The sequence below is a fragment of the Neophocaena asiaeorientalis genome, unplaced genomic scaffold (assembly GCF_003031525.2).
Source record: "Neophocaena asiaeorientalis asiaeorientalis breed wild unplaced genomic scaffold, Neophocaena_asiaeorientalis_V1.1 scaffold254, whole genome shotgun sequence".
Taxonomy (NCBI): domain Eukaryota; kingdom Metazoa; phylum Chordata; class Mammalia; order Artiodactyla; family Phocoenidae; genus Neophocaena; species Neophocaena asiaeorientalis.
This window is the reverse complement of record NW_020174705.1, coordinates 7,653,006-7,660,553: the sequence shown is the minus strand read 5'-3', so window position 1 is coordinate 7,660,553 and position 7,548 is coordinate 7,653,006. Positions and strand designations below refer to the sequence as shown.

The 7,548-nt window shown below is 44.8% G+C and overlaps 1 non-coding gene and 1 pseudogene across 1 annotated transcript; one reads left to right on the top strand and one right to left on the bottom strand.

Annotated features, from left to right (window-relative positions):
* The window catches only part of LOC112409480 (40S ribosomal protein S14 pseudogene), a 21,935-nt pseudogene extending 19,021 nt beyond the window's left edge, over positions 1-2,914 (top strand).
* A 3,307-nt stretch (positions 2,915-6,221) lies between these two features.
* On the bottom strand, positions 6,222-6,328 carry LOC112409587 (U6 spliceosomal RNA). The gene has a single exon (XR_003005181.1). It is a non-coding gene; the product is annotated as a U6 spliceosomal RNA (small nuclear RNA).
* Positions 6,329-7,548: the final 1,220 nt, after the last annotated feature.

Below are 7,548 nucleotides of genomic sequence, written 5' to 3'. Positions count from 1 at the left end.
ACGGTTTGCAGATGACATGATACTATACATAGAGAGTCCTAAAGATGCCACCAGAAAACTACTAGATCTAATCAATGAATTTGGTAAAGTTGCAGGATACAAAATTAATGCACAGATATCTCTTGCATTCCTATACACTAACAACAAAAGATCAGAAACAGTTATTATGGAAACAATCCCATTCACCATTGCAACAAAAAGAATAAAATATCTGGGAATAAACCTACCTAAGGAGATAAAAGACCTATACTCAGAAAACTATAAGACACTGATGAAAGAAATCAAAGATGACACAAACAAATGGAGAGATATACCATGTTCTTGGATTGGAAGAATCAATATTGTGAAAATGACTATACTACCCAAAGCAATCTACAGATTCAATGCAATCCCTATCAAATTACCAGTGGCATTTTTTACAGAACTAGAACAAAAAGATCTTAAAATTTATATGGAGACACAGAAGACGCTGAAGAGCCAAAGCAGTCTTGAGGGAGAAAAACGGAGCTGGAGTAATCGACTCCCTGACTTCAGACTATACTACAAAGCTACAGTAATCAAGACAATATGGTACTGGCACAAAAACAGAAACATAGATCAATGGAACAGGATAGAAAGACCAAAGATAAACCCACGCACCTATGGTCAACTAATCTATGACAAGGGAGGCAAGGATATACAATGGAGAAAAGACAGTCTCTTCAATAAGTGGTGCTGGGAAAACCGGACAGCTACATGTAGAAGAATGAAGTTAGAACACTCCCTAACACCATACACAAAAATAAACTCAAAATGGATTAGAGGCCTAAATGTAAGACTGGACACTATAAAACTTTTAGAGGAAAACATAGGAAAAACACTCTCTGACATAAATCACAGCAAGATTTTTTTTGATCCACCTCCTAGAGTAATGGAAATAAAAACAAAAATAAACAAATGGGACCTAATGAAACTTAAAAGCTTTTGCAAAGCAAAGGAAACTACAGACAAAACGAAAAGATACCCCTCAGAATGGGAGAAAATATTTGCAAATGAATCAATGGACAAAGGACTAATCTCCAAAATATATAAACAGCTCATGCAGCTCAATATCAAAAAAACAAACAACCCAGTCAAAAAATGGGCAGAAGACCTAAGTAGACATTTCTCCAAAGAAAACATACAGATAGCCAAGAAGCACATGAAAAGCTGCTCAACATCACTAATTATTAGAGAAATGCAAATCAAAACTACAATGAGGTATCAGCTCACAGCAGTTAGAATAGGCATCATCAGAAAATCTGCAAACAACAAATGCTGGAGAGGGTGTGGGGAAAAGGGTGCCCTCCTGCACTGTTGGTGGGAATGTAAATTGATACAGCCACTATGGAGAACAGTATGAGGTTCCTTAAAAAACTAAAAATAGAACTACCATATGACCCAGAAATCCCACTCCTGGGCATATACCCAGAGAAAACCATAATTTAAAAAGACACATGCACCACAATGTTCACTGCAAGACTATTTACAATAGCCAGGACATGGAAGCAACCTAAATGCCCATCGACAGATGAATGGATAAAGAAGATGTGGTACATATACACAATGGAATATTACTCAGCCATAAAAAGGAACGAATTTTGGTCATTTGTAGAAACGTGGATGGATCTATAGACTGTCATACAGAGTGAAGTAAATCAGAAAGAGAAAAACAAATATCATGTATTAACGCATATACGTGGAACCTAGAAAAATGCCACAGATGAACCAGTTTGCAGGGCAGAAATAGAGACACAGTTGTAGAGAACAAACGTATGGACACCAAGGGGGGAAAGTGGCAGGGGCGGGGAGGTGTGTGGGATGAATTGGGAGATTGGGATCGACATATATACACTAATACGTATAAAATAGATAACTAATAAGAAACTGCTGTATAAAAAATAAATAAAATAAAATTCAGAAAATAAAAAAGAAAGAAATGGAAACAAACCAACCCTGGAACTGAAGATTAACCGTACTTATACCAGTCAGGATGACACTGGTCAGACCACCGATGACCAATTTTAAGATGACTGTCAGAGCTGACTGTGCTGTTTCTGCATGTAGCCCTCTCCCTTCACCTATAAAAGCTCTTATCCCCAGATTGTCACAGGAGAGGAATGGGGAAGGAGCTGGCCTTTGGACAGGCGTCCACTGCCCCCACCCCCAGTTGCCGGCATCCAAAATAAAGCAGAGTTTCCTTTCCACCACCCTTGCCTTTTTATTGGCTTTTGGGCGACGAGTAGCCTGACCCCACTTTTGGTTACAATATTCGGCCAAACTTGGCTATCAAGCCTGAGGGCCCATAGATGTGCTTCTAGACCTGCCCAGGTGTTAAGTATGATTTTTTTTTAACGCTAAAGCAGACGAGCTTGAGCCGTCGCCCCGCCCTCTCCCTCTCTCTCTTTCTGGTGGTGGATTCTGGAGAAGATGCGCAGAAAGGGCACCTCGCAAGGGGAGAGAAAAGAAGGAAGAACAGATCATCAGCCTCGGCCCTCAGGTGGCTGAGGGAGAAAATGTATTTGGTGTGTGCCACCTTTTTGCATCTTTCAATGACACTTTTGTCCATGTCACCGACCTTTCTGGCAAGGAAACTATCTGCCATGTAACTGGTGGGATGAAGGTGAAGGCTGACTGAGATGAGTCATCTCCATATGCTGCCATGTTGGCTGCCCAGGATGTAGCCCAGAGGTGCAAGGAGCTGGGCATCACTGCCCTCCACATCAAACTCCGGGCCACAGGAGGAAATAGGACCAAGACTCCTGGACCGGGGGCCCAGTCAGCGCTCAGAGCCCTCGCCCGCTCAGGAACAAAGATTGGGCGGATTGAGGATGTCACCCCCATCCCCTCCGACAGCACCCGCAGGAAGGGGGGTCTCCGTGGTCGCTCTCTGTGAGAAGGACTCCTCAAATTATTGTTTTCTGTTAATAAATTGCCTTGATGTAAGCTCAAAATACGAAAATGCTAAAGCAAACGGAAGGCATATGTCCCGCTGTTTTGGAAGGAAGCAAGGTAGGCACAGAAAAGACAATGCCTGGCCCTCCGATCCTTGGAGACGTTTTATTTTTTTACTTTTTTGCGGTACGCGGGCCTCTCACTGTTGTGGCCTCTCCCGTTGCGGAGCACAGCCTCTGGACGCGCAGGCTCAACGGCCATGGCTCATGGGCCCAGCCGCTCCGCGGTATGTGGGATCTTCCCGGACCGGGGCACGAACCCACGTCCCCTGCATTGGCAGGCGGACTGTCAACTACTGCGCCACCAGGGAAGCCCGGAGACTTTATTTTAAAAGAAGAAGAAGGAAAGAAAAAAAAAAAGAAGAAGAAGAAGAAGGAGGAGGAGGAAGCTTTGTGATCTGAGCAAACGGCATGGGCGGCAGGAAGGAACAGACGGTCTCGTTACTTTTTGTTTGACTCACGTTTTCTTGCATGGGGGGGCGCGCGGGCAAGGGTGATAAGAGGGCTGGTGGCTCTCCTTTGTGGGAAGAACCACAGCTGTCACCGAGAGAGGCTTTTACGCACTCTGTGAACAATTCCCTTTGAATTCTAATTTTTATTTTCCAAATAAAAATAACTGCTCTTGAGATTAGTCAGAAGTCCCCAGACTGGGAGAGAGGAGGCTGCTAGCCACTGGTAATGCTGGAGTTTCACCAGAAAGCAAGACCGGGGAAGGGTGGAGGGTGAGTGAAAAGAGGTTGGGACTCCCAATGTCAAACCCTGACTCTCCCACTTACCAGCTGCTCTGGTTGCTATGACTGCAACACAAAGTACCCCCCAAACTTAGTGCCATAAAACAACCATTTATTTTGCTTACAGATGCCGTGGATCAGGAATTCAGGCCGAGCACATCAGTCAGGATGGCTCGTCTCTGCTCATCTTTATCTGGGGCCTCAGCTGGAAGATCCAAAGGTCAGAAGCTGGATCATCTGAAGGCTCCCTCCCTCACACATGGGGAGGTTCGTGCTGCTTGTGGGCTGGGCCTCTCCAAGTGCTTGGCTTGGGCTTCCTCACAGCATGGCCGCTGGGTTCCAGGACCAAGCATCCTCAAAGAGAGAGACAGCTGGAAGTTGTATCACCATTCATGACCTAGTTTTGGGAGTTACCTAGAGTCACTTCCCCCATATACTATTCATTGAGGCAGTCACAAGGTCCTGGCCAAATTCAGATAGAGGAGTAATAGATTCTGCTTCTTGATGGGGAACACCACCATTCTGGAAAGGCACATGGGACTGGAAACATTTCTGTGACCCCTTTTGGCAATTACAATCGGCCTCACTAACTGCATGAGATACCAGGCAAGTTACTTCACCTCTCTGGGCTTCAGTTTCCTCATCAGGAAAATGGAGATAATAATAGTGTCTACAGTGTAAACACATGAAATAATGTCTATAAAGCACTCAGCACAGTGCCTGCTACATGGCAAGTGGTCAGTGAGAATTAGAAGGTATTGCTAAGAACGGTTATGATTGAACGTCGAGGCATCTTGGTATGTCTGAAATGGGGTGTTATGGGTTGAACTGTGTCCCCTCCAAAAGATATATGTTCAAGTGTTGACCCGTGATACCTGTGAACGTGACTTTATTTGGAAATTAGATTTTTGCAGATGTAATTAAGATGTAGATTAAGATGAGGTCATACTAGATTAGGGTGGGCCCTAAATCCAATCATGGGGATTCTTATTAAAAAAAAAAAAAAAAAAGGCAGGACTTCCCTGGTGGCGCAGTTGCTAAGAATCCACCTGCCAATGCCTGCATTGTACATGGTACAGTCCCTGATCCAGGAAGATCCCACATGCCACGGAGCCACTAAGCCCGTGTGCCATAACTACTGAGCCTGTGCTCTAGAGCCCGTGAGCCACAACTACTGAGCCCGCACCCTGCAACTACAGAAGCCTGCGTGCCTAGAGCCCATGCTCCAGAACAAGAGAAGCCACCACAATAAGAAGCCCGCGCACCGCAACAAAGAATAGCCCCCGCTCGCCGCAACTAGAGAAAGCCCGTGCGCAGCAACGAAGACCCAACGCAGCCAAAAATAAATTAATTAATTAATTAAATAAAACGAAAAAGGTACAGACACACCCAGGGAGAAAGCCATGTGATAACAGGCAGGAATTCGAGTGAAGTATCTGCAAGCCGAAGGACTCCAAGGATCGCTGGCCACCCCCAGAAGCCAGGAAGCGATAAAGAAGGATCCTTCCCAAGAGCCTTCAGAGGCAGCATGGCCCTGTGGATGCCTTGATTTCAGACTTCAGTCCCCAGAACCATGAGAGAATAAATTTCTATTGTTTTAAGCCTCTCAGTATGTGGTACTTTATTATGGCAGCCCGAGGAAATTGATACATGGGAAGGAAGCCAGGAGGACATGAGTTCTAATCCCAGAGCTGCCTCTGATTAGCAAGTGTTGGCTTCTTCCCTTCCACTCCCCGAGTCTGTTTCATCATCTGTAAAATGAGGGGACTGGATTTGCTGGTTTCTAACCTCCTTTCTCTCTGGTGATGCTTTGATACATACACATAACAAAACATCAAAATCCATTGTCTTCTGAATGTTCTGGGACTGTGATGCTGATATAAACATATATATGATACTTAATTATGAAACTGATCTTTTTGCCTTTGGACCCTGAAGGTGGTTCCCAAACCTTCTTTATGCAGCTTTCTCCCAACTAACGGTGTTTTCTTTAAAAAAATTTTTTTAGGGCTTCCCTGGTGGCGCAGTGGTTGAGAGTCCGCCTGCTGATGCAGGGGACACGGGTTCGTGCCGCGGTCCGGGAGGATCCCACATGCCACGGAGCGGCTGGGCCCGTGAGCCATGGCCGCTGAGCCTGCGCGTCCGGAGCCTGTGCTCCGCAACGGGAGAGGCCACAGCAGTGAGAGGCCCACGTACCGCAAAAAAAATAGTAATAAATAAATAATAAAAAAAAATCTTTTAGAGTATAGTTGATTTACAATGTTGTGTTAGTTTCCGGTGTACAGCAAATTGACTCAGTTATACACATACATATATCCATTCTTTTTCAGATTCTTTTCTCATACAGGTTATTACAGAATATTGGGTAGAGTTCCCTGTGCTATACAGTAGGTCCTTGTTGGTTATCTATCTTCTACATAGTAGTGTGTTTATGTTTATCCCAAGCTCCTGATTTATCCCTCCCCCATATGTTTTCCCTTTGGTAACCATAAGTTTGTTTTCAATATCTGTAAGTCTGAAAAATATGGAACGTTTCATGAATTTGCGAGTTATCCTTGCTCAGGGGCCATGTTAATCTTCTCCATGTCATTCCAATTTTACTGTATGTGCTGCTGAAGCGAGCACCTAACTGTATTTTCTGGTTAAACATTATTTTCAAATTAATTTGACAAAGATAAAGTAGGGGTTATTGTTAAAACAAACAAAAATACCAAAGAGAATAAGTTAAAAAAAAGCAATCCCCTTGCAGTGACCAATCCCACCATAATGTGATAAGACCATTAACTGTTTGGTATATATTCTTCTTCTATACACGTTTGATAATTTGTACACAATATATGCTCTACAAAAATGAATGCATGGACAGAGTGTGTTTTCCAACAGTGAGTTCATGTGGTACGAACCCTTTTACTACCTGCCGTATTTAGTTAACATAGCTGGGAGATGAGATGAGGGCTGATGCCAGGACCACTGTCATGTGCAAATCCAGAGGGCATCTTCATAGAGGACAGTGCGAATGGGTTGGGGAGGAAGCATCACAAGGAATGCCCAGGCCGTGAAGCTTCAGCACTGTGGACAGGGGCACAGCTCGCCCCTCCACCCCTGGCAGTAAGCGTTTAGGTTTATGGTAGATGCAAAGATGACTAAGACATAGACATTGCCCTCAGGGTATTCACAGTCCTATGGGAGAGTCAGCTTTGCGGTTGAATAATAATTTAATACTGACATATCAAGATAAAACAGAAATAACAATTATCATTAACATTCACTGAGGACTTCCCTGGTGGCGCAGTGGTTAAGAATCTGCCTGCCAGTGCAGGGGACACGGGTTCGATCCCTGGTCCGGGAAGTTCCCACGTGCCGCGGAGCAACTAAGCCCAAGCGCCACAACTACGGAGCCTGAGCTCTAGAGCCCGTGAGCCACAACTAATAAGCCTGCGTGCCCGCACTCCACAGCAAGAGAAGCCACCGCAATGAGAAGTCCATGCACTGCAACAAAGAGTAGCCCCCGCTCGCAGCAACTAGAGGAAGCCCGCGCGCAGCAATGAAGACCCAAAACAGCCAAAATAAATAAAAATTTAAAATAAATTCACTGAGCGCCCTGTGCTAAGCACTTTGCTTGCATTATCTGAGTTAATCCTCATCGCCACACTATGATGGAGATAATCATATGATCCTGTGTTACAGATGAAGATGCTGAAGCTCAGAAAGACGAACTGACAGGAGTGAAAGGTCATGACCTTACAAACGCACAGGGAAACCCTCTAGAAGTGGTGTTTGGGCGGCAAAAGCCTGTGGCTGGGTATGACTTTCAGCTAACTGGCCTTGGGGGGTAAAGCACATGC